Source organism: Neltuma alba, unplaced genomic scaffold (genome assembly GCF_004799145.2).
Source record: "Neltuma alba isolate B1F8T4 unplaced genomic scaffold, ASM479914v2 tig00012654_pilon, whole genome shotgun sequence".
NCBI lineage: Eukaryota > Viridiplantae > Streptophyta > Magnoliopsida > Fabales > Fabaceae > Neltuma > Neltuma alba.
This window is the reverse complement of record NW_021637089.1, coordinates 70273-95397: the sequence shown is the minus strand read 5'-3', so window position 1 is coordinate 95397 and position 25125 is coordinate 70273. Positions and strand designations below refer to the sequence as shown.

The 25125-nt window shown below is 37.3% G+C and overlaps 1 pseudogene; it reads left to right on the top strand.

Annotated features, from left to right (window-relative positions):
* Nucleotides 1-4594: 4594 nt before the first annotated feature.
* Nucleotides 4595-16589, top strand: LOC114729638 (uncharacterized; annotated as a pseudogene).
* Nucleotides 16590-25125: the final 8536 nt, after the last annotated feature.

Below are 25125 nucleotides of genomic sequence, written 5' to 3'. Positions count from 1 at the left end.
CCAGCATCACTCAAATTGCTCACCCACAAACCACGGAAGAAATTGATCATCTGGGTCATTGAAAATCCCTATCCTTCTCTTCCACTTCCCTTTTTGCACCCTTGACTGTCGCTTCCCTTCGCCGATCACGCTACCGTCAGTTCTCCAGCCAATTGCGACCTCAATAGATCATGTCTTTTATTGTTTTAAAAAATATCTACTTTTTTCGAGACTAACGGTGGTTTAACAGTGGATTTGAGATTAACTGGTGGTGGGAAAAACTAATACGGACGGCACAAGGTGATTGGAAACTGGATATAACGGAACTAGTTAACTTAACCGAAGTTTTGTGCTAAAAAAAGAAAAAATTTACCGTGAAGTTTATATGGGTGTATTTTTAATAAGTAGCTTGTATTCCTTTTTTTTTAAAATATAAATAGGATAACATCACTGGCAAAAATAACAATACAAAAGCTACTCCTCTTATCAAGATCCATCTTCTAATCCCAGCCGCAAAAACCTTGGATTAAGTAGTCCGTTAATTATAGGCTAACTAAAACATGCAATCTATATTGATAATAAATATGGTATTCTGCATAATATTTTTACAGGGTGATTAACATCACAACCCCTATCGCACAAATTAATTACCTCTGTATAGTGAGGATGCACTACAATAGTTTACAATTGAAACCAGTGATCCATCTTCCTTGCTCATCCTTTAGCACCCTACAGCAAAATGTCCACTTCCAGGTCTATACATGGCCTCTTGGAATATGGTCTGTAGCGTCCCTCCATATGGTATTATTAGACTAGAATGTACAATGTTTAATAAGGACTTCATGTAACATCCTGAGTTTTATCGGGTTTTAATAGCCTCTTTTGGGTTGATTTTAAGGATAGATTAGTGATCTAATCTTGATCTTGGTGTTTGGGTTGGATTTGAGGTTTGTTGGAGGCTTCGCTGCGGCGCACCGGGAGTTTCAGAGGGGAGTGTCTTCTCGGGAAGGTTTGGCCACGGCGAAGTCTAGGGGACGCCGCGGCGAAGTTGTTCAGGTGAGCGAGGCTTCCCTTTCGGGAAGGTTTCGCTGCAGCGAAGGTAAGGGCACGCCGCGGTGAAGTTCTTCTGGGCGAGCAAGAGTTTCCTCTCGGGAAGCTTTCGCCGCGGCGAAGTTTGGAGTTAGCCGCAGCGAAGTTGGGTTTTTAGGCGAGTAATCCCTCTCGGGATTAGTTCGCCGCGGCGAAGATTGGGGTTCGCCGCGGCGAAAGGTCGCGATTCTATATAGTCGCTGGAGGGTTCAGTTGTGCGAAAATTAGAAAATCTGAAGGAGGAGAGAGGAGCTCTGCTAGGGTTTCAGTTTTGAGGCTTGGGAAAGACATTTCTAAGGATCCATTACCTCAAGTAAGTGATTTTAACCTCTAATCTTCTTTCTTTCTTGGAATTCCTTGGAATTTATGAGGATTTTTGGTAGAACCCTAGGATTTTCTAAGTTGTGATGGAATTGAGGTTTTTGACCGATTGTTTTGAGTTTAATTGATTGCATTGGGTTAGTTTAAGTATTTAATCGGTGTAGTTTCCTTGGATTTAAAGAATCTTGAATTTTTGGAGCTAGGGTTTATGGAATTGGATGATTTGGGATTGAGGATGATAATGTAGAGATTGATTTTGAGTTTTGTGAATTGGGTTATGTTAAGGAGGGTTAAATTGGATGTTTAATCGGTTTAGAATTGTTGTTGGAACCTTAATTGCTCAAATGGGATGTTTGGGTGTAGAATTCCATAGTGGGTCCTTGAGCTTGTGAATCTTAATTGATGTTTGGAAAGGAATTAAGGTGTTAATGGATTGGTATGACCTTGGAGTGTTGCCTTGATAGTTATACCCTTTGAGTTGGGTAGAGTTTGGTGGGAGATAGGAAATTTGTGTCCCCAAGTGTTGTTTTTGCCACATTATTAGTTTGAAAGCTAATATATGATGGTTGTGTGTTTGTGTGCTTGTGTAGACCGGTTGTGAGTCGTGGTGGTGCACGGGGCCACATTGTCGGTTTGTTATTCCTTGCTCAGGCGAGAGGTAACCACTTTCCAATCCTTAGTACTTGCTTCTGTGGTATTGTGAGTAGATTTATGTTTTGTGCTCTAAGTAGTAATTATGTTCAAACTGTATGTTGTGTATAAAAAGGAAAACCGTCTTGTGGGGTTTCGACTAATGATGAATGAATTTTGGTATTGTGAAAGATATGCCACTGAATGAGGTTAATTGTGAAATGATTATTACTCTTTGATTATGATTTGAGCATGATGCATTAATTAGGAATTGGTGAGAGTTTTGTCTGTTACTACCACGTGGTAAGGCCTCCATTAATGCATGATGGTTGGCTTAGTACGTCCCCCATAGTGAGGGATAGGCCTTTTGGCTCCCTACGTCCCCCAGAGTGAGGGATAGGCCTTTTATGGCTCCCTACGTCCCCCATAGTGAGGGATAGGCCGGCTTCGGCTCCTGAAAATCCCCCAAAGTGAGGGATTTGGTTAATGGGATTTGCATCATTTCACTCGCATGATTTATTGTGGCTATCTTGTTATTATATTACTTGTGAACTGCCCCACTTGACACCTCACGAGCACCTATTTAGTAGTACCTAGTATTGGAAAGGCTGGTTACTGGGACTTTGTCTCACCCCGTGGTTTACAATGTTTTCAGGTGAAGGTTCTAGGCGTGCGCCTTCGGGAAGAGACGCAGAGGCTTGAGCTTGGTTAGCTCTAGGCCTCTAGCCTTTATTTATGTATGATCGGTTGTATATTGCCACAATTAGGGTCTTTTGTGATATTTTGATTGTTGATCTATTGTACATTGGAGAATGCGTTATCTCCTTATTTTAGTTGGCCGGAGGCCATTGCTATTGTTTTATGGAACTTTGTTATATGGTTGAAAACGATTTGGATGGGCTGATTTTGATGTGTGTGTTACCCGGGCCGGAGGCTCGGAGGCCCAGTGGATATGAATGGATTATTTTAGTTGCATGCAACTTCTTACGGGTTGACCCGAGTTTGAAAGTCAATTTCTAAAAATATGAAATTTTCCTTCTACTATGGTAGCTCGTTTTAACAACTTTCCTTTTCTACCATAGTAGAGGTTTTATGATGAGTTATAATGTGTCTTGAGGTTAAGAGGGGTTTTTACACTTCATCCAGAGAAGCTCGGTAAAAAAGAATCAAAGGCATTTGTTGGGATATTTATTATATTTGTATCAAAAACTTGATTACATCTCGATACTTAAATCTAAATTGTTAATTCTATTAAGAATAGTTCAAAAAGATGTTTTTTAATTCAAATTTATATTGAAATATTTTCTATGTGTTAAATTTCTCTTCATAATACTAAATCCCAAAATCTTCATTAAAACTATATCAAAAAATTTAAGATTTTCTCTCTTGATCTTAATTTTTTTATTTTTAAAAATTATTGTTTGTTTAATATTTTTATCGTATAAGGCCGAAAAATTAAGTAATTTAGTTAATGCAAGCATAAATTTAAATGATTTATATAAGTTTCCAAACTCACATAATTGATAAAAAAATAAGCATTTGAAATATTTTCTAGTTATTTAAAAAAACCTTAAGTTTCAACATTTCACGAGGAACTAAAATTATATAATTCTATAATAAAATTGAAATTAAAAATTTGATAACATATTAAAAATTTTGAAAATACATGTATTATAATTATTTTTTGTTGTGTCAAAAATTATTTTTTTTATAGATATAAATGTTTAAATAACATTAATTTAGAAAAGGATATTTTGGTCAAAATAAAAATTTAAAAGTCAAACTTAATGATTAACTAATAGTTAGACGGATGAAAATTGAATCTTAAAAATATAAGAAAGGTTTGCGAAACATAGATTTTAATTTGAAGGAAAATTTATATATATTTTCAAAATAGAAGGAATGTTTATGTAATTTAAGTAAAATAGAGGGGAAGTTAATATATTTTACTTAATAATATATTAAATTAAGTTCAAGATATACTACTCCTCCCAAAATTTGAATTGGTTTGGTCATTTTTATAAGATCTTGCTCAGGGTGTCTAAACATTATGTGTTCTTACTAATTTTGCCCCTAACTAATTTTTTATTATCTCTTTATCTTTTCCTCATATCACATCATCTTTCATCATTTATTTTATTATTAGCATTTCTTCATCTTATTTACTCGTTTATAAGGACATACTTGAAAAATAGAAGATTTACATATTCATTGCGTTAACTAATTCTAACTATTTTCTTAAAATATGTAATTTAATTAAAATGATTTGATAAGAAGAACCGGAAGGAGGATATTATTCACATATTATATTAATAAGCGTGTGGATTTATTTCTCTGTATTCGAAGCCGCATTCAAAAACATTTGTTGTTAAAAATAGGGATAAGGTCCAATTTTGCTCTCAAGGTATGTACTCTGGAGCTGTGAGCTGATGCTAACTGATGTTAAATTTGACCATTTTGTTTGACTAAAGCTCACGCGTACGTGGCATTCATTTATCCAACTGATCGCCACCTCAGCGTCTTTATCCTTTTCCCCCAGTCCCCCTCAGTGTAACACTGACAGTGTTGATGGTCCATGGATACGGGTGTCTGCTTGACCCTCGTCGCCAATTTGCAGGCCGCTGTCACTGTTCATTTTTCATTAACATTCCTCATCTTTCCTCCTCCATCCGGTTCAGATCCGGTCTCCATGTCCTTTTTTTTTTCCTTTTAATTTTATATATATTGATTTAAATTTAATGATTCAGATTTTGATTTCATTTTGTCATTTGCATATTTGTTTACAGTTTAGGTTCTAGAAGCAAACAAGCTCCAACAACGGACGTTGAGTGATTTGACTTTTGAGGATGAGGGTATTTTATGTTATTTTTATCTTGTTTTTATTTTTTAATTTATCAAATGGCTGCCAACTAGGATTCAAATTAGCTGAGTTAAGATAGTATGATTGGTCAACAAGTCACATTTTCCAACTCAGCACGCCATGTCAGTGTAAGTTAGTCAAATATATATTCAAAGGTCAAACTAACATTTGTTGTGTTAACAACGAGATAACATTGTTATGTTTTTAAATACAACTTCTGAATATTCAAACACAAGGTCTTGAATATATAATTTTAATAGGAAAAATTAATCTTTTAATCTTTGAATTTTTAACTCATTGATAATTTAATCGTTACTCAGTTTCTTATCTTTTAAGTTTTTTATATTATTATCCTTATGATTTACAGTTCATTTTCCCACTCAGCTTTACATATAAAGATCTGCAAGAGACACGGATGAAAAGGTGAGAGGAAAGGAAGTGAGCAAGGTGAGTCTGAGTCTGACTAGAGTGTAGACGAAGAGGGAGGAAAAAGAAAGTTGCAAGGACCCAAATGGTGGAAAGAGTGCCACCAGATATTTCATTGTGGTTAGGATTGAATTGGATGCTGACGAACCTTTGGTCCAAGTTCCCAGATGAGTGCCAACTTTAGAAGAGTTCGAGGTGAAGATTCAGCATCAAAAAGTCTAGAAGTTTTGCTTTAATTGTGGCCAGCTTGGTCATGATTGAAAATCTTATAAAGACATCCAAATGATTGATTCAGTAGAAGCTGTAGAAAAAAATTTGATGCGTCCATCGGTGCATTGACAATGAGGACAATAGCGATGGAGATCATGGTGAATGAAAGCAAATTTCATATCCGCGCCTTGAAGGAAGTAGACTTTCCAAGTTACTTGATTGGATTAACATTCAAAATAATATTTTAGATGATTCCCAAGGGGGAAATGAAGAAAAAGATAAGGTTAATATTTCTAGCAGTTCAAATTCATCGCCTATACTAGGTTTGTCGGCTATCCTTTTTGGTCTACGAAACTTTCTTTTCTCTCTCTCTTTGTTTGCCTTTTCACCATTTGAATAAGTAGGATTTATCTTGCTCATTTCTTCGTTTCCTCAAACCTCTTTGTCTGTCTTCCACAGTTTTCATATGAAAAACTGAGTTGAAACTAATTTCATGACTCATTCTTACAACATAGGACAACTCAAAATGAATTGTAAATCATATAGATAATAGTATTAAAAAAAATCAAAAGATAACGGATTAATTATAAGTGAATCAAAAGTTTATGTGTAAACACCTTATTTTGTCAGGCCCACAAAAATAATAATAAATCTAATAAATAAGAAATTAATAAAAAAATAATTATAATGAAAGAAATATCTTCTTTAATTCTTTCTCCGATCAAGTTTGAAAACCTCCCTAAAAAAGAAAAATAAAAAAGAATATCTTTCTCACAATAAATTGTAATAAAGCAAAAGATGAAATTAGATACTGATTGGTCTCTAATTTTGGAAATGTGAGGTGAACATATTAAAGAGAAAAATCAAAAAAATCAGAAAATAAAAATAAAAATCCCTCACTTAATTTAATTTGATTGGCTCTCAATTTTGAAACATATTTAGGAGTCATAATAGTAAAAAAAATAAAAAACGGAAATTAAAATAAAAATCAAGATTTGATGACAATTTAGTACTTAAATAGGAAGTTATATTAAGAATCATGATTGAGAAAAATTAAAAAATAAAAATTAGAGACAAATTAGAAAACCCGGGGTGGAGCCTATAAATAAGAGAATAAGGTTTGGAGGAAGACTAGAATTTTCTGGTGAAAAAAGATGCAAAATAGAGTTTTTCTATGATCTTATGATCTTATTTCATGACAATGAGTTGGGTTGGAAAAAGAGAAAAGAGGTCTAACTAGAAATAAGTTCATTGTTTATTATCTTCTTTCTTCTCCCTAAGAAAAGCTTATGTTCTTGTGGTTATTATCACATTTTTGAATTTGAACAGCGATGGCTAGAGGTTAAATCTAACATGATATAAAAACAAAATTTATCAGGTGAATATGCTATAGTGGGGATTCTATACAGGAATGGGGGGATTTTATTTGGTTTTAGTGAGTGTGTGAAAGTTGAATCAACTTTCATGACAGAAATACTTGCTCTTAAAAAATTTGATTAATGTCCTATTAGAAGAGCCAAGGTTAGAGATTACACTAAATATTTTAATACCGTCATTAAAGTGGACTGTTTAGACATATATTGTTGGAAGAAGAAGACTGTGCAGGTTAGAGGGAGGTGTAGGAAGTATGATATACATTGGTCATATATTCACCAAGTTAATTACTAGTATTAACACTGTATAGTATAGGCTAAACCTAGGTTAATCTTTATGCGGAGTCAATGTTTAGCAAGATCTAAGTTAATTAATGTGTTTAGAAAAATATGTGGGAATAGAAAATAGTTTTAATTCAATATTGATTAAAAAGAGAACAAATAATAAAAAATAAATATGTGAAAGAGTGAATTAATGAGACTTTCAAAGGATAGATTTGTTGGCTATTGTCACTCATAATGGTATTAGAGTTGTAATGGTAGAAAGAAAGCTAAGTTCAATTAATGAACAAGAGGGTATAAATCCACAAGAAGGAGTCCCAATGATCAAGTATTCAGGGGCATATGATGATGAAATAAATGACGGGAATGACAGCCACAAAATGAATAAGAGCTAGGCGGCCAATGAATTTTTAGCACATCAGCTTTCTTTCTTCTCTTGCCTCTTGTGTGTAGTTTTGCCTTCCACTAAATGATGACCATATATTAGGATAATCATATATTAGGATGATCATGGTGAAAATGAGGAAGACAATGGACAAAATTAAAATCAACAAGAGCAAGGAAGAGATTTGGACCCTAATAATGATAATCTTGATGGGCATGTTAGGAATAATGATAATGCATGGGTAAGGGTCATACTAGGGTGACAACAAAAGTGATAGATGAAGGGATAAGTGATAGCTTCTCAAAATTCCTACTGAGTTAAGCTGATTTAACGCTCTTTGATGGGGTTTGATAGTCAATTTTGCAGGAAACAAAGCCTGAGGAGAGTAAAGAATGGAGAAAAGCTGGAAAGAAGTCAGCCGCCGCGGCCTCTGAAGGAATCCGCTGCGGCAGATCAAACAGAAAAGCACTAGCGCGCCTCTGTAAAAGGCGCCGCAGCGCCTTACTGAATCCGCCACGGCTCCCAAGCTGTCTCAAAGGAACCTATTTGGTATAATCTGCCGCGGCCAATTCTACAATGCACCGCGACTCCGGAACCTAAAAAAGAAAGCTGTTCACTAAAAGGAGCCGCGGCTCCTGAAGGAATCCGCTGCAGCGCCTGGCCCTTCACAGCTGTGCGTTTTACGTTGTAACTTAAAAAATTAGGGCATATAGAGGTGGAGACTCGGTTTTTCTGGGGAGTTCAACTTTTGGAGCAATTTTGGAGGCTGGCTCTGCTAGGGTTTGGAGTTTTGGAGGCTTGGAACCTTTGGGCTTGAAGCTATAAGAGATTCAAAGCTTGTAACTTGAATTTTCTGGGTTTCCTTCTTCTTCCCTTCTTGTTTCTGCTATGACTACTAGATACTCTTATAGTTGTAGTTCTTTACGCGATATGTATAGCTAAATCCATTTTTCTAGGGTTATTTTGATCTATTGTATGGATTGAGACTTGGTTTTACTTTCTCTTGAGTGTTAATGATAATATTCAGTTGTTTTTACTCTGGCCATCATTTGGATTGATTGATTGATTAGTTTAACTTGAGAAAGTTAAACTAATTCGTGAACTTAGGTAAAAACATGCTAGTCCAGAAATTAAATTGAGTGAATAGATGGTTTGTCGATGGATCAGAGATGTATCTGTTGACCTAGCATAGACTAAATGGGTTTTGGTTTTTAAAGTGCAACCTTTTCAAACAAGTGCAAGAGATTGCTGTGTTTTAATCGTGATTGCAAATGTTTGGTTTTGATCAATTCTGTACACCCAGGCTAATTGTACTTATTGTAAAGCACTACTTGAGAAGTAATTAATCCAATTTCATGAAGTACTTTAGTGAAGAATAACCCTAGTCTCTTAATTGTTTCAAGGTGGATTTGATTTTATACTACTTTAAACTATTGTTTTCTTAATTTCATTTCACAAACTCTTTTACAACAATTGTTTCACTTAACCTAATCAAGTACACAATTATGATTTTCAACTCATCTAGCCTTAGTCTCTGAGGGAACGATACTTTTTATATTACTTGCGACCTATCCACTTGCGGTCAAGCTATTTGGTGAACAAGTTTTTGGGAATATCCCCATTATTTTGGGCCGGCCATTCTTAGCTACTGCAAGAACCCTCATTGACGTAGAAAAGGGTGAGATCACCATGCGAGTAAATGATGAGAAGGTGATATTCAACATGAATCAAGCCTTGAAGTTTCCAGATGATTCTGCTCACTGTAATTCTATCGATGTGATTGATTCTACAGTGCAAGAGGAGTTGATTAACTCTTTGACCAAAGACCCATTAGAAGCATTGTTGATTGGAGAAACAAGTAGTATTGATGGCAAGGTTGAAGCTTATGCAGAAATGATGAGTATTGAAGCATTTCTGTATCAAAAAGCTAAGACTTTTGAGCCTCTGGATGTGACTAGTGCTTTAAGCTCTCCTCTAAAGCCTTCTGTGGATGAACCCCGGTGTTGGAGTTGAAGACTTTACCATCACATCTCAAGTATGCTTACTTGGGTAATTCTACTACATTACCTATGATTGTTTCTTCTCAGCTGTCCACGTTGCAAGAAGAGAAATTGTGAAATTGTTAAGGGTCTTGAGACACCACAAGAAAGCTATTGGGTGGTCCATAGGTGACATCAAAGGGATCAGCCCTTCTATTTGTATGCACAAGATTTTATTAGAGGATGGTCACAAACCTTCCATTGATCATCAAAGGAGATTAAACCCGGTTATGAAAGAAGTAGTCAAGAAAGAGATCCTGAAATGGCTTTCTGTTGGCATAGTCTACCCTATTTTTGATAGTTCATGGGTGAGCCCAGTTCAATGCGTCCCTAAAGAAGGCGGTATAACTGTAGTGGCTAACACCCAAAATGATCTAGTTCCAACTCATAGTGTGACTGGGTGGAGAATTTGCATGGATTATCGAAAGTTAAATACAGCAACCAGAAAAGACCATTTCTTGCTGCCATTTATTGATCAGATGTTGGATAAACTTGCTGGGCATGAATTCTTTTGTTTCTTGGATGGGTATTCAAGACACAGCCAAATTGTAATAGCCCCAGAAAACTACCTTTACTTGTCTATATGGCACGTTTGCTTTCAAAAGAATGCCATTTGTTCTTTGCAATGCTCCAGCAACATTCCAAAGATGCATGATGGCCATCTTTGCTGACATGATTGAGAAAACAATTGAAGTGTTCATGGTTGACTTCTCTGTTTTTGGAGATTCTTTTGATTGTTGTTTAGATAATTTGGCGGCTGTTTTGCAAAGATGTGAAGAAACTAATTTGGTTTTGAATTGGGAAAAATGTCATTTCATGGTGTAAGAGGGCATTGTCCTTGGTCATCGAGTATCCAAACAAGGCCTATAAGTTGACAAGGCAAAGGTATCTGTTATTGAGCAATTGCCTCCACCAACAAGTGTTAAGGGTATTAGAAGTTTCTTGGGTCACACGGGATTCTACCATCGTTTCTGTAACATCCTGATTTTTAGGCCTAGAAGTATCAAAAATAGCCTGAATGAGATAGGCTACCAGACCCCTTTTAGTAGAGGTCTTAAAGATGAGAAAGGAAGTTAAAGCAGTTTTAGGGACTAAACTGCAAAGTAAAAGTTTTAAGGGGCTAAAGGGTAATCAAAGTTAGAGGCTCCAGTAAAGTCTCAAAGGCCCAGCAAAAGAAAAGAGGCTAGATACAGACCAAAGGTTAAGTTAGAAGCCTCAAAGAGATGGTTTTATGAGGTTGAGCCTAAGCAGGGGTAAAACCGTAAATTCAGAAAGTTACGGCCGTCAGGGGTAAAAATGAAAAGTACTTAGAAAATTCTAAGAAAATCCCAGAAAATGGGAAATAATATTCTAAGGCTCTTTTGTGAAGAGAGATGATGAAAAGACCCCTGAGGTAACTTAAAAGGAATTTATAAGTTTATGGCTCAATTTGAGATGTAGAGGTAGATTTAATTGTTTGAGTCATAAGGAAACCTCAGAAAATTATAGTAAAGTGGGGATGTATGATCTAAGAGACTGTAGAAAATTATAAAATTAGTCTCATCCCCAGAAGACTAGCAAAATGGCTTTAAGAATACTTAAAAGCCAGTTGTGCCGAAAAAGGGCATTTTAAAGAATGATTTTTAAGTGGGGCTACAGGTTGAGTTATGACCTGAGAAAATTCACAGATTTTCTTTAGAATATGAGAAATTTTATGATATTTTTGGATGAATTTTAGGAGCTCTGGATTGAATAAAATACTCTAGTCAAATATTAAATAATTTTATCCCCTAAATAGGAGACAAAACCAAAGAAAATATCTAAGAGCCATCATGACGATGCTAAGTCATCAAGCGTAATCATGACACCGACGATTCATCATGCTGAGTCATCAAGCGTAATCATGACACCGACGAGTCATCATGCTGAGTCACCAGAAGATATTTATGGACAGCATAAAAATTAGAACGCAGTATGGGAATATTTTAAACAGTCTTTTGTCTACCCGTTATAGTGAAATCTCTACTACATGACTCAGTAAGGTTAAGTAGCCTGTCAGTAGAACTAATTATTTTTCCCTATGCTCCTCTAAGGTGGCACTATATATGTACTTATTAAGATGAGAAAATAGTGTTAGAACATATCCTAGTGGTACAGGGTAAGTCAGGACTCGAAAAGTATCCGATACGGTGTAAGATTGGCTTGGTAAGTGGAGAAATAATTAAGAAAATATTTTTGCACGAATTTTCCATTTATTTTCTCCCTATTTTAATGCCATAAATGATGAAAGGACATGAAAGTGACAAGTGTATGGTTAGATGGGAAAAAGAAAATATTACGTGTACAGCTAGATGTAAGACACGTGTACGGTCGGATGCAAGACACGTGTGCGGTCGGATTAAAGACATGTGGCTTGATGATGTAAGTATGATATCATCATGATGAGGTAAGCATGATGTCATAGGACACTTGTCACCGTAAGATCAAAAGAGAAAATGGACGGTCCAGATCGAGCCACGTATTTTTAAGATCAACGGTCCAGATTCAGTTTGCTTTTCTATAAATACCCCCTCCCCTCTCTACCATTTTGTCCAAGCATAAGGAATCCATGGGGAAGCTCTTGCAAAATGGTTTCTAGAGAGAGAAAGAAGAGGGAGAAAGAAAGGCCAAGTGGTTCCAAGCCAGATCAAACTCTATAACAAGGTATGTGATGGTTATAGTACCTGATTTTATGCCTATTTCGGATTAGTTACTATGTATATCTGATTCTGAAATTTTGTATGCTTAAAGTAAACTCTGTGAGCTTTAAATACATGGGTAGAACACTTCATTTGGACATGTGTACGATTTATGGTGATTTTTCAAAGTTAGGGTTTGAAATCTGGAAACAGTGTTGAACTTTTGGAAGAGTTTCGAGTTCCGTACAATTATGGTGCTGTTTGGCGTAGAATTGGTTCCTAAAACTATTTTTCCTTTAAATTTAACTTAAGGATCTTTCAGTGAGACTTAGAAGCACTCAATTTTGATTTTTCTAGAATTAATTATGAATTTTCAAAGTTGAGCAAAAATTCTGGAAATTCTGCGTGAACAGTACCCGCGAAGCAAAATTTTTGGATTTGGTATTCTTGAATCTAAGGCCATCTAAAGTGGTCCTAATTGATAAGAAATGGATCTTAAGGATGGGAAATGATAAGATTTATGTTAGAAAAGCTGGAAAGAAAACCCTAAGACTAAGAGAAAGGGTTGAGGTTCAAGAAAGCTAGTCTTGAACTTTATGTAGTCTAGTGGTCCTAATGGATTGTATGATCAATGTGACTATGTTTAGGACCTTTGGAACATCCAAGAGGATGTTTGGTGATGTTGACCGAATGTCCACATGGTTGGAAAGACAAGGAAATCAAAGGAAAAGCAAGGGGAAAGCCATGTTACAAGGTAGTGAACTTACCTGTACTGTGTGCTTGATATGTATGCTTGCATGATGTGATTGTGTTGCCATGATGTGACTAAGCTATGATAAAATGTTTGCAAAGTTATGTTTGCAAGTTTATGTTATGTTTTGCCTTGGCAATATGTTATGGAAGCATGAAATGCTTTAGCTTACTTTCCATGGCATTCATGTGTTAATGTTATAACATGTCATGCATGTGCATTATGTCTTGCATGCTTATGGGTAGTGTTTGCTACTGAGATTCCCCTGAATCTCACCCCTCCTTAACCAACCATTTAGGTCAATCAATGATGGGCAATAATGGCATGAGAAGCAAGGAAAAGTAAGTGGAGAATTATTCTTGTTAACGGATGAGACTGTTGATAAATGTATAATTCTACTATTTTGTAAACTATGTTATGGATGCCAATGATACCATGTATTTAATCATAATATTTATGGCATGAATGAAAGTGTATGAGCATGAACAGGAAAGAGTAAGGCCATGTTATGTATGCCAAAGAAATAAAAAGAATTAAAGAGATGTTAAGGGATAAAACGCAAGTCCTGGAGCAGTGAGTTTGTAGCTCTAGTTTGACCTATCAAACGAGTGAGTTAGGTCATAATATTTGGCAAGCAAAGAGATATGAGTGAGGTAGGTTGCTCGATTCTGATAACCGAGCAGAAAGTTATGTCTTTCCAAAGTTAGGCAAAAATACAATAAAAATCCGAAAATGACCAAATGAACAGTAATTTTTTCAAAGAAAATTGAGCTCGAATTTCAAGGCAATCAGTTTAGAAACTATTTTTCCTCAAAATTTTATCCAAAGAGCTTTCTTTAGAACTTAGAATCACTCAATTTTGATTTTTCTACAATTAGTTATGAATTTTCGAAGTTTGTCACATTTTAAGGTGACAATGAATAGTAACCCGTAAATGAAAGTTTTCAAACTTGATTTTTCATCAATTGTAACCTTCAAAAGTGATTTCAAATGCTTCCGCAAGGAAAGTTAATTGCTTTAAACATGAGGTGTTACAGTTTCATTAAAGATTTCTCTAAAATCACTAAGCCTTTGTGCAATTTGTTGGAGAAAGATAGAGAGTTCAAGTTTGATGACACTTGTATGAACTCTTTTGAAGAATTAAAGAAGAAGCTACCTCAGCACCAATTTTAGTGGCACCTAATTAGGAGCTACCCTTCATTATTATGGCAGATGCTAGTGATTTTGCCGTTGGAGCAGTTCTAGGACAAAGAGTAGAAAAGGTCTTCCATACCATCTACTATGCTAGTAAAACTTTGGATGATGCCCAACTTAACTACACTACTACAGAGAAAGAATTGCTTGCAGTGGTGTTTGCTTGTGAGAAATTCTGGTCTTATATTGTGGGCACCAAAGTGACTATCTATACGGACCACTCTGCCCTAAAGTACTTGTTTACCAAGAAAGATTCCAAAGCATGCCTGATTCGATGGGTCCTTTTGCTTCAAGAATTTGACTTGGAAATTGTTGATAGGAAAGGCACTAAGAACCAAGTGGCAGATCATCTATCTCAATTAAGTAATGAGGCTAAACATGATCATTGTCAAGAGATCAATGCATCTTTTCTCGATGAATGCTTGTTCTTTGTGGATAACTCAACTACTCCATGGTATGCAGATCTGGTTAATTATTTAGTTTGTGAAACTCTACCATTAGGCCTTAACTCCCATCAAAAGAGGAAATTTCTTCACGATGCAAAGATGTACTTCTGGGAAGAACCTTACTTGTTCAAAAGATGTGCCGATCAGATGATAAGAAGATGTGTTCCGGAAGTTGAGCAGCAAGATATTCTAGAGTGTTGCCACTCTTCAGCTTATGGTGGGCACTTTAGAGGAGAGAAAACTGCTGCCAAAGTCCTTCAAAGTGGTTTTTATTGGCCTTCACTATTTAAAGATGCATATACCTTTGTGATCCGATGTGATCGGTGTCAACAAGTGGGAAACATATCAAGAAGGAATGAAATGCCTCTGAATTATATTCTGGAAGTTGAACTCTTTGATGTATGGGGAACTGACTTCATGGGCCCGTTTCCAAAGTCTCTCAATCAAGAGTACATTCTGGTTGCTATGGATTATGTCTCGAAATGGGTTGAAGCTACTGCATGTGTATCCAGTGATGCTAAAACGGTGATCAAATTCTTAAAGAAAAACATCTTCACTAGATTTGGAGCACCTCGGGCAATTATTAGTGATGGCGGGTCTCACTTTTACAATCATCAATTTCAAGCTCTGATGAAGAAATATGGTGTAAAGCACAGGGTAACTTTGGCTTATCATCCTCAGTCAAATGGCCAAGCAGAAATATCCAACCGAGAGATAAAAAGCATTCTTGAGAAGGTAGTAGGTGCAACAAGAAAGGATTGGTCATTAAAACTAGATGATGCTCTTTGGGCCTACAGGACAGCATATAAAACTCCGATTGGGATGTCTCCCTATCGGTTGGTGTTTGGAAAAGCATGTCATCTGCCTGTAGAATTGGAACATGAAGCTTATTGGCCATAAAAAACTCAACTTTGACTTTCAAGCTGCTGGTGCAAAAAGGCTTCTTCAACTAAATGAATTGGAGGAATTTCGCCTTAATGCCTATGAAAGTGCAAGGCTCTATAAGGAACGGACCAAGAAGTATCATGATCAGAAAATTATCCCAAGGTCTTTGAAACGGGGCAAAAGGTGTTACTTCATAATTCCAAATTGAGATTATTTCCGGGCAAACTCAAATCACGTTGGTCAAGACCATTTACTATGGTACAAGCTGCTAACCATGGTGCGGTGGAGCTGGAAAATGAAAAAGGTGAAAGATTTCATGCAAATGCCATCGTTTGAAGCATTATTGGGGTGGAAAAGTGGATCGTCAAGTCTCTACGATCTACTTTGCTGAACAATCATAACAGAGCTGAAGAGTCTGGCTAAAGACTATAAACCAAGCGCTACTTGGGAGGCAACCCAAGCTCTAAACTTGCCTTTGATGTGTTTCTTTTATTTCGGTTTTGTTTTAGTAGATTTACATTTGTTCTTTGTTTTTTGTAGGCCTTTTGGTTTATTCCTCAAACTTTGGAGCTTAGCAGGAGTGGTTGATCTCTAATTAGCGCAACCAGGGAAGTGGACCTAACCTTAATCTCTATTAGTGGCATTGACCTTGATTGGTTTAAATTTGTGTTAAATTGAGACTTGTGGGTTTTGCTTTTATGTGGTTGTTTATGTTGTGTTTGTTTTTATGCCTGTGCTTGTGTTTAGTCTTGTTTTATTATGTGTAGGGTGTTTGATTGTGGTAGGTCCAGTCTGTGTTCACTAATTTTTCATTTAGGCCTTCTCTGTGTGAGGCACCGTGGTGCCTCGTTTGTTTCAGAATGCCCTTTCTGTAATAGGCGCTGCGGCCCCTGCGTTAATCTGCCGCGGCGCCTTTGTCCGTGGCTTTGGTCCCCCTCGGTAAAACTGCCGTGGCGTTTGAACATAGATGCCGCGGCGCGTTCAATTAAGCTAGGGATCTGCAGTTCTGTAAAAGGCGCCGTAGCGCCTTCTCGCAATTCCAAATTTGTGTTCCCTTTTTAACCTTGCTCATTTGTCTCAATACCCACTTTGCCCCAGTGTATCTGACCAGTTTTGAGAGTAGATTCATTGTTTTAATTTTAAAACCCTAACCCTTTGGTCTTTTCACTCTCCATCCAAATTTCAAAACCCTCCCCTCCCCCTCCCGTCGGTTTCACATCTGATAATCCCCTCCCCTTCGGTTTCCCCTCCTTTCGATAACCCCCATTCCCATTCGAAATATTCCCCCTTCGGTCCATTCGCTTTCGCCGGTCACCTTCGCTCTTCCTCCCCATCGCCGCCGGTCGCTTCTCCCTCTCTCGCCACTAGACGCCACGCTAGTCGGTCTCCCACCACCAGTCATCCTCTCTCCCACCGCCATTCTTTCTCTCCCTCAAGGTCGGCGACTCTCTTTTTGTTCTTGCTTCGGTGCCTTCCGTCGCTTCCATCCTTTGTTCCTCCGCCGGTTAGTGTTCTTTCTTTCTATGTTATTTATTTTTTCTAGTTTAGTTTTGCTAGAGATGGGTAATGCTAGGGTTGTGCATTGTGGTTAGATGATTTTAGAAGTCTAGATGGGGGCATTTTGATTCTCTGAGGTTACATTGTGGTTAGGTGATAATTCCTTATTGCCCAACTATCTGTGAACATGTACTGTTGAAAATGTGATACTTGTGAAATTGAGAGATCATAGCTTGGACCTGATCTGAGAAAATGAAATGAGTTGCTTGTCTAAATTTTCAAATAACACCGGTTTGTTCTTTTTCACTTGTAACTGATTTGAAAATGTTAGTCTGATTTAGTGAAATTAGTTTAAATTGGCAGCTAGTTGTCTGATTTTGAAATTAAAAGATAAAAGAGAACCTTTGTGAACTTGGTTTGAATTGGGAGTATTTTATAACTCGGGTTTAGAAAGGGATTAGGTAATGGTGAGATTGTGGTCTAGCTCCTTGATTTAAGTTTGGGGGAGTGTTTTTCTTTATTTTTAGGTTAGTTTTCTCCTTTTTCTTTGTCGGTTGTTTCGTGATTGTGGTGTGTTATTTGCTTAGTTTGTGTGTGGTGTGCTTTGCTTTCTCTTTGCAGGTAACAATGCAATGGCCCCCAGGAAGAAAGGCCGTGCTACCTCCCCTGATCCTCCAATTAAAGAGCTCATTGAAAAAAGAGGTTTGCATCAAGAAAGAGAATTTCCATGCACAAATAAATTCGGGTTCTATAAAAAAGCAAGGAGGCTCAACCTCTTAAATCTGATTGGTCCCAAAGGCGAAGGGAATGAGAAGCTGGTCAGAAAATTCTATGTTAGAGTGGCAACAAACTTGAGCAATGAGATGTTTATACGGTACCAGCGTTTCCTCATTACTCCGGTGCGTATCAGAGATCACTATGAGCTTCCCAAGGTGGAAAAGTGCCAATATCAGTGGTATCTCAACAATCAGAAGGAGATTCCCCTTGATGCCATTTCAGCAACACACACTGGTTCTGATGAGATGTGGGTGCGGCCTACAACACAAATCTCGTCATGCCTCACCTCATCTCGGATCTGCTATCTAAAGTGGGGGTAGAATGGAAAGACAAAGACCGAAAGTTCAAGGCTGTTTTACCATTCAACTACTCTAATCTGGTTCCTGAACGAGAACAGCAAAGGATCACTGAAGCCATGTTTGCTGAACAGTTCCCCGAGGAATATAGGAGGCAATAGGAAGCTTGAGTGATTGAGCTCAAGATATTATTATCTTTTCACTACATTATCCATGATTTTGTGGTATTTTCTGGCCCTTTTTAATGATAATTGTGCTTAATTTAGATTAAGAGTCCTTACTTTAAGTTAGTGTCTTTTTTATGATAAAATTGTCATAATTGGTTATTAATTGTATTCAATTGATTTCTAGAACAATTGATACTTCAATTTGTTGCTTTTTATTGTAGGATACTAAAGATTGGGGCCAAAATTGAAGAACTCAAGGCACAAGAAGTAAGAAAGGAGCCTCTGCCTCAATTCGCCGCGGCACACTTCTGTCTTCACTGCGGCGAACGTCGTCGGTCAAGAAGCACAGCTCTCTGCCATGGTTCGTCGCGGTGAACCCCTCGAATCAGCAAATTCCAGACCCGACCATTTCAGGAAATTCTGACCTACCCACCCCCAGGAACCGACCCATGCACGTAATTTTCAGGTTAGAAGCCCTATTTTGGGTATGATGAGGTCAGACCCTCATTATTCAGCCACCACCTACGTTTCTATCATCATCTTCTCTCATCTCTCCAGAAAAACCCTAATCCTCCATCTCCATCTTCTTCACCTTCCATTTTCCTGCATTTCTTCTTCATTCATTTTCATTTCCTTCATCTGCTACTGTTATGGAAGATCTACCTCTGGTTGGAGCTGATTCTAAGGCTATGATGAGCTAAGCTTTTCAACTCTTGAAGATGGTGGAGTAGCATGAGTTCCTAAGCTTCAAAGGTGAGTTTTAGTTTTAATCTTTGGTTTCTAGCTGTGTTTATAATTTTCTAGGTTTAGGAGTTGTAAAGTCTTAGTTAGGCACTTTGATTAATCCTGTAATCAGTGGTTGCTGATTATCATTTGTAATTTGGATTGATTGATGTTGAACTATGAGCTTAAATATATGTAGTTGCATATATGCTTTTTGTAACTCTCATGATTCTCTCCTATCTTGCATGGTTGTGTTTGGGTACTGAGTTGAATGTATGTTACATTGAGCCAATTGCATGATCATTCCAATTTTACACATTAGGGGAGCTAAACAAAGTTTTCATTAATGAGTTCATTAATGAAAGCTTTGGACCCATTCAGTTAATGAGGTTCTTTTTAAGAAAACCTAATGGATTTTGAAACTCCCAGTATTTTAAGTGAACCATGATTGCCAACAAAACCATTTTCAAGAGATTTCCTATCAATCACTTCCATTACATCATTATTATCTTAAAAACTCCAAAAACATAGTATCTTAGATTTGTTTACATTGCATTCAATTTTGGCACATTTCATTAATTGTTAAAAACCCAAAAACCCCTTTTTCATTACTTTGCATAGCATTTAGTTTAACTTAGGTAATTAATTAAGGCTGCCAAAAGAAAAACGACCCGAGTTTGCATTATATTGCATAGCTTGGATTTATTATTGATTGAGAACCCCAAGGCGAACGACGAAAAGGCTCTCTTTCAAGTGGCACCGTTGCCGGGGAGCCAAGAAATTGGTTCTCTAGGTTAGCTTGTGCTATTTGATTGTCAATTGAAATTTTGATCTTGTCGGGTAGCATCTTAGGTAGTTTAGTTGCATATTTGTTCATAGTATAGGTCTTCATTTTGCATAGCATCAAAATTTTTGGAAATACAAACAAATATACTAATTTTCTTGATTTTCAGCATCTCTCACGTTGCATCAGTGGAGTCCAGTATCTAATAAGCGTTCTGTGAACCTTCGCCGCTGCCAACTTTCTCCATCGCCGCGACCAACTATCTGAAAAACCGAAGGATTCCTCTCGGGATACCTTCGCTGTGGCAAACATTCTCTTTCGCCGCGGCCAATTCCCTGTAATCAGATATCGGTCACCTTTGTCAACTTTCGCCGCGGCCAACCTCTGCTTTCGCCGCGACGAACTCTTCTGGAAAATTTTGAACTTACACTTTTTGCTTCTCTTTCTGTGCATACATACTCATACTCACCCATACACTTTCATACTCACCCATACACTTGCATACTTATCTATACACTTGCATTCATCACATTGCATACTTTTATCTGACTTTGTATGCAGCAAATCATTTTTGTTACTCCTTCTCTTGTTATACTTATTTTGCATGCCACGAAAAACAAAACTTGTGCCTTATAACCCAGATATTGAGAGAAGACTCACAGAGATAAGAAGAGAGAAAAGAGTTGAAGGGACAAGTGAGTTAGTGGTTGAGCAAGAGAATATTTCAGTGGAATCTAGCCTATCTAGTAGTGAGAGTGAACCTACTGACCAAGAGATAATGGCTGATTTATCACCTAACCCACCTAATCCTAACCCCAATGCCAACCAAGTGAGGAATGGAGGCAATGGAGGGAATGGAGAACAAGAGAGAGTGGGAGAAAATAATGGGAACCCTAGAAGAAGAACAATTAGGGAAGCCACAACATCTAATGTTAACTTTGACCCATTTACTGCTGCATGTCCAAACTTTGAAGTTAACTTTGAAATTAAAGGCTTATTGATTAACTCTCTCCCAAAATTTCATGGCTTGACAGGGGAAGATCCTTATCTGCATTTACAATCCCTCTTTGTAACATCCAAACTTTTGGGCTTAGAAGTACCAGAAATAGCCAAAATTGGATAGGCTACTAGACCCCTTTTGAGCAGAAGTCCCAAAGATGAGAAAGGAAGTCAAAGCAGTTTTGGGGACTAAACTGCAAAGTGAAAGTTTTTAGGGGCTCAAGTGTAATTAAAGTTAGAGGCTCCAGTAAAGTCTCGAAGGCCCAAAGAGAGAAAAGAGGCTAGTACAGGCCAAAGGTTAAGTTAGAAACCTCAAAGAGAGGATTGCATGAAGTTAATTCCAAGAAGGGACTAAACCGTAAATTCAGGAAGTTATGAGCAATAGGGGTAAAAATGGAAGAGTATACAGAGAATTCCAAGAAAATCCCAAAAAATGGGAAATAATATTCTAAGGCTCTTCTGTAAAGAGAAAAGACGAAAATACCCCTCAGGCAGCTTAAATGGAATTTATAAGGTTTTGGCCGGTTAAAAGTATACCGTTTGAAATAATTATTTAAAATAGTAAGAGACCTCAAAAATGTACACAAAAATGAGGTTAAATGGTTGAAAGGTTATACTAATTTATAAAATTAGTCCCGCAACCAAAAGGCCAGTGGAGTGGCTTTAATAAATTAAAGAGTCGGTTTTGTCGATAAAAGGGTATTTTAGTAAACAATTTTTATACAAGGCTTAAAGGAAGTGTTATGGCCTAAGAAAATTCATAGATATTCTCTAAATTAAAGAGAATTTATGAAGAAGATAGAAGAATTTTCTGAGCTCCGGAAGTCCATAAAGAAAGCCGGAGAAATGTGGGCCAAGTAAATTCGGAGGAAACTTATGGAACAAGTTTGATCCAACGGCTAGGATCTAATCTCCCATCTCCTCCACCACTTTTGTGACACTTGGCATCTTCTAGAAGGTTGAGGTAAGCATGATGCAAGAAGATGATGCAATGATGATGTAAAAGTCAACTTGAAGCTCCAAAATTGCCCTTACCCTTTCTGTTAGCCACCAAGGGTATTTTGGTCAATTCAAGCCAATTTTTTGGCTATAAATAGAGCCTCTCCCCTTCATATTTTTGGCAGCCATTTGTAGAGGGAAAAATATGCCAAAATTTAGAGAGAAAACGTAGGGGTGAAGGCCAAGAAGAAGGAACAAGATTCAAGCTTCAAGATCAAGGTATGTGATGGCTATAGCATCTGCTTTGATGCCTATTTCGAATTAGTTACTGTTTGTATCTGATTCTGAGATTTTTTATGCTTAAATTACACTATGTGAGCTTTAAATCCATGGGTAGATCACTTCATTTGGATATGTGTACGATTTATGGTGATTTTTCAAAGTTAGGGTTTGAAATCTGGAAACAGTGTTGAACTTTTGGAAGAGTTTCGAGTTCCGTACGATTCTGGTACTGTTCGGCGTTGAATTGGTTCCTGAGACTATTTTTCTTTTAAATTTGACTTAAGGAGCTTTCAGTGAGACTTGGAACCACTCAATTTGGATTTTTTTAGAATTAATTATGAATTTTCAAAGTTGAGCAAAATCTCTGGAGTTTCTGTGTGAACAGTACCCGCGAACCAAAATTTCCAGATTTGGTATTCTTGAATCTAAGGCCATCTAAAGTGGTCCTAATTGACAAGAAATGGATCTTAGAATGGAAATGATAAGATTTATGTTAGAGAAGTTAGAAAGAAAACCCTAAGAGCAAGAGAAAGGGTTGAGATTCAAGAAAGCTAGTCTTGAACTTTATGTAATCTAGTAGTCCTAATAGATTGTATGTTCATTATGACTATGTTTAGGACCTTTGGAACATCCAAGAGGATGTTTGGTGATGTTGACCGAATGCCCACATGGTCGGAAAGTCAAGGGAGTCAAAGGAAAAGTAAGAGGAAAGCTTGAGGTGCAAGGTAGTGAACTTACCTATTGTCATTACTTGATGTTGTATGTTTGTGTGTTGCCGTGTACATGTTATTGAATGTTATTGTGATATGTTTTAGCTGCTGTAATTGCTATTCATGATGAGTAGATTATGTCTCCATGGCCATGCATCAAGAAGTTAGCTTTGAGCATGCTAATATGTCACTAATTAACAAGAGAATAAACAAGTTACGTGTAGTGCATTAGCATCCATCCAGCATGATTAATATGGTATTGTTTGCTACTGAGATTCTCTCGAATCTCACCCCTCCCTAACCAACCATATAGGTCAATCATCAATGGGCAATAATGGCATGAGAAGCAAGGAGAAGAAAGTGGAGAATTGTTCATGTTAATGAATGATATTATTATTCAATGTGTAATTCTCCTATTGTGTAATTTATGTTATGGATGTATAGGATGCCATGTAATTAATTATAATGCTTATGGCATGTATAGAAATGTATGATCATGAATGGGAAAGAGTAAGCCCATGTTATGTATGCCAAAGAAATAAAAAGAATTTAAGTAAAGAGATGTTAAGGGATAAAACGTGGGTCCTGGAGCAGTAAGATTGTAACTCCAGTTTGACCTATCAAACGAATGAGTTAAGTCATGAGATTTGGCAGACTCATAGTACACATCCAAGATTTAAAACAAGGGGTAGATCACCTCAATCGGATGTGTACAGAAGGAGATACGAATTTCCAAAGTTGAGGCACAGAATCTGGAAGTTCCAGATTTTATGAAATGAACAGTAATATTTATCGATTAAACTGTACGAATTGGGCAAGGATAAGTCCAATTGAATATTTTTCCCTTAAAGATCATCGAAATAGCTTTCTGTAGAATTTTAGAACACCCTAATACAATTTTTATGGAATTAGTTATGAATTTTTGAAATTGGACCTGTAATCTGGAAGTTAAACAGTGAATAGTAACCCGAGTAATTATGTTGAAATTTTTAAATCTGCGGGCTTGTGTCATGATCTGCTTGAACCATAACACTTACGAATGTGTACTCTGAGGGGTTAAAGGCAGGACGTTTCACTCTCTATGGTTTGTCAGAGCATGAAGCCAGTAGGAGCATCATTGGATCAAGTGCTGTGGAAGGTTTTTCATTTGTCATTGGAAGGCAAAGCTCGCGAGTGGTATATGAGCCTTCCAAGGCATGTGGCTGATGCATACCACAGCTAGGGGAACTTAAGAAAAGCTTTCTTGGAGAAATACTTTCCGGCTTCTCGTACTTCTTCCATGAGAAAGGAGATCTATTCAGCTAAACAAGACTATGATGAGTCTCTTTACGATTACTGGAATAGATTCCAAGATCTGCTCTCAAGATGCCCACACCATCAAATCGCGGATGAACAACTGGTGTAGTATTTTTATTATGGATTGAAGAACCAAGAGAAGGGTGTGCTAGACGCTGCATCAGGAGGATCTTTGATAGACTCTACTGCTGAGGAAGCCTGGGATTTAATCAAGAAGATGGCCCTGAATCATCAACAGTTCAGTGCAAGAGATACTAGGGCAGTTCATGAATTAGGTACTTCTTCGGTGCACAGTAGGAGAATGGATGCTTTGGAATTAAAAGTAGATTTTTTGGGAAGCAAAGTGACATCTCAATTGTCTTTGATCACTGCTGAATTGAAGAATATGAGTGTGCATCGCCCATCTGCTCCTATGGACATTACAGCGCCTAGTTGTGAAACATGTGGATTAGTCATGCATATTTCTAGTGTTTGTCCAGACCGCTATGAGGAAGTGTCTACAGTCTTCCAAGGCCGTCCAAATCAAAAGTGGGACCCCTACTCCAACACTTACAACAAGGGATGGAAGGCAAACCCTCGATTGGGTTGGAGGAATGATGATAGTAGACCTCCAAACAGATTTCAGAAGAGTGGAGGAGCTGGTCCATCTTTAAACCAATTCCAAAACCAATCTCAAGCCCTAACTGTCCTACCTAAGGATGAAACTAATCAACTCCTACAAAATATGATGGCCTTAATGAAGGAAGAAAGGACTGCTAACGCTACCCAGTTCAACTCCTTAGCTTCACTAATTCAACAAGACTCATCCAAGAATGATGCTAGATTTAGTGCTTTGGGAAAGAGGATGGAGCAATGGGAGACTAAATTTGAGAACATTAACTCCTATATAACTCAGTTGTCCAACAACATGAGTGAGCAACAACCAAGGAGCAGTGGCGCAATCCCCTCCAATACTGTTATCAATCCTAAGGGCCTGAATGCTATTACCCTTAGGAGTGGGAAGCAAGTGAAATTTCAAGAAGAGGAGGATGAAGTTATAGAAGAGGAAATTTTATGTGATGAGCAGCCACAAGAATCTTCAAAAGTGAAGCAGTCTGAAAGCTCCAAGGAGAAGAGGCTAAAGCTGAA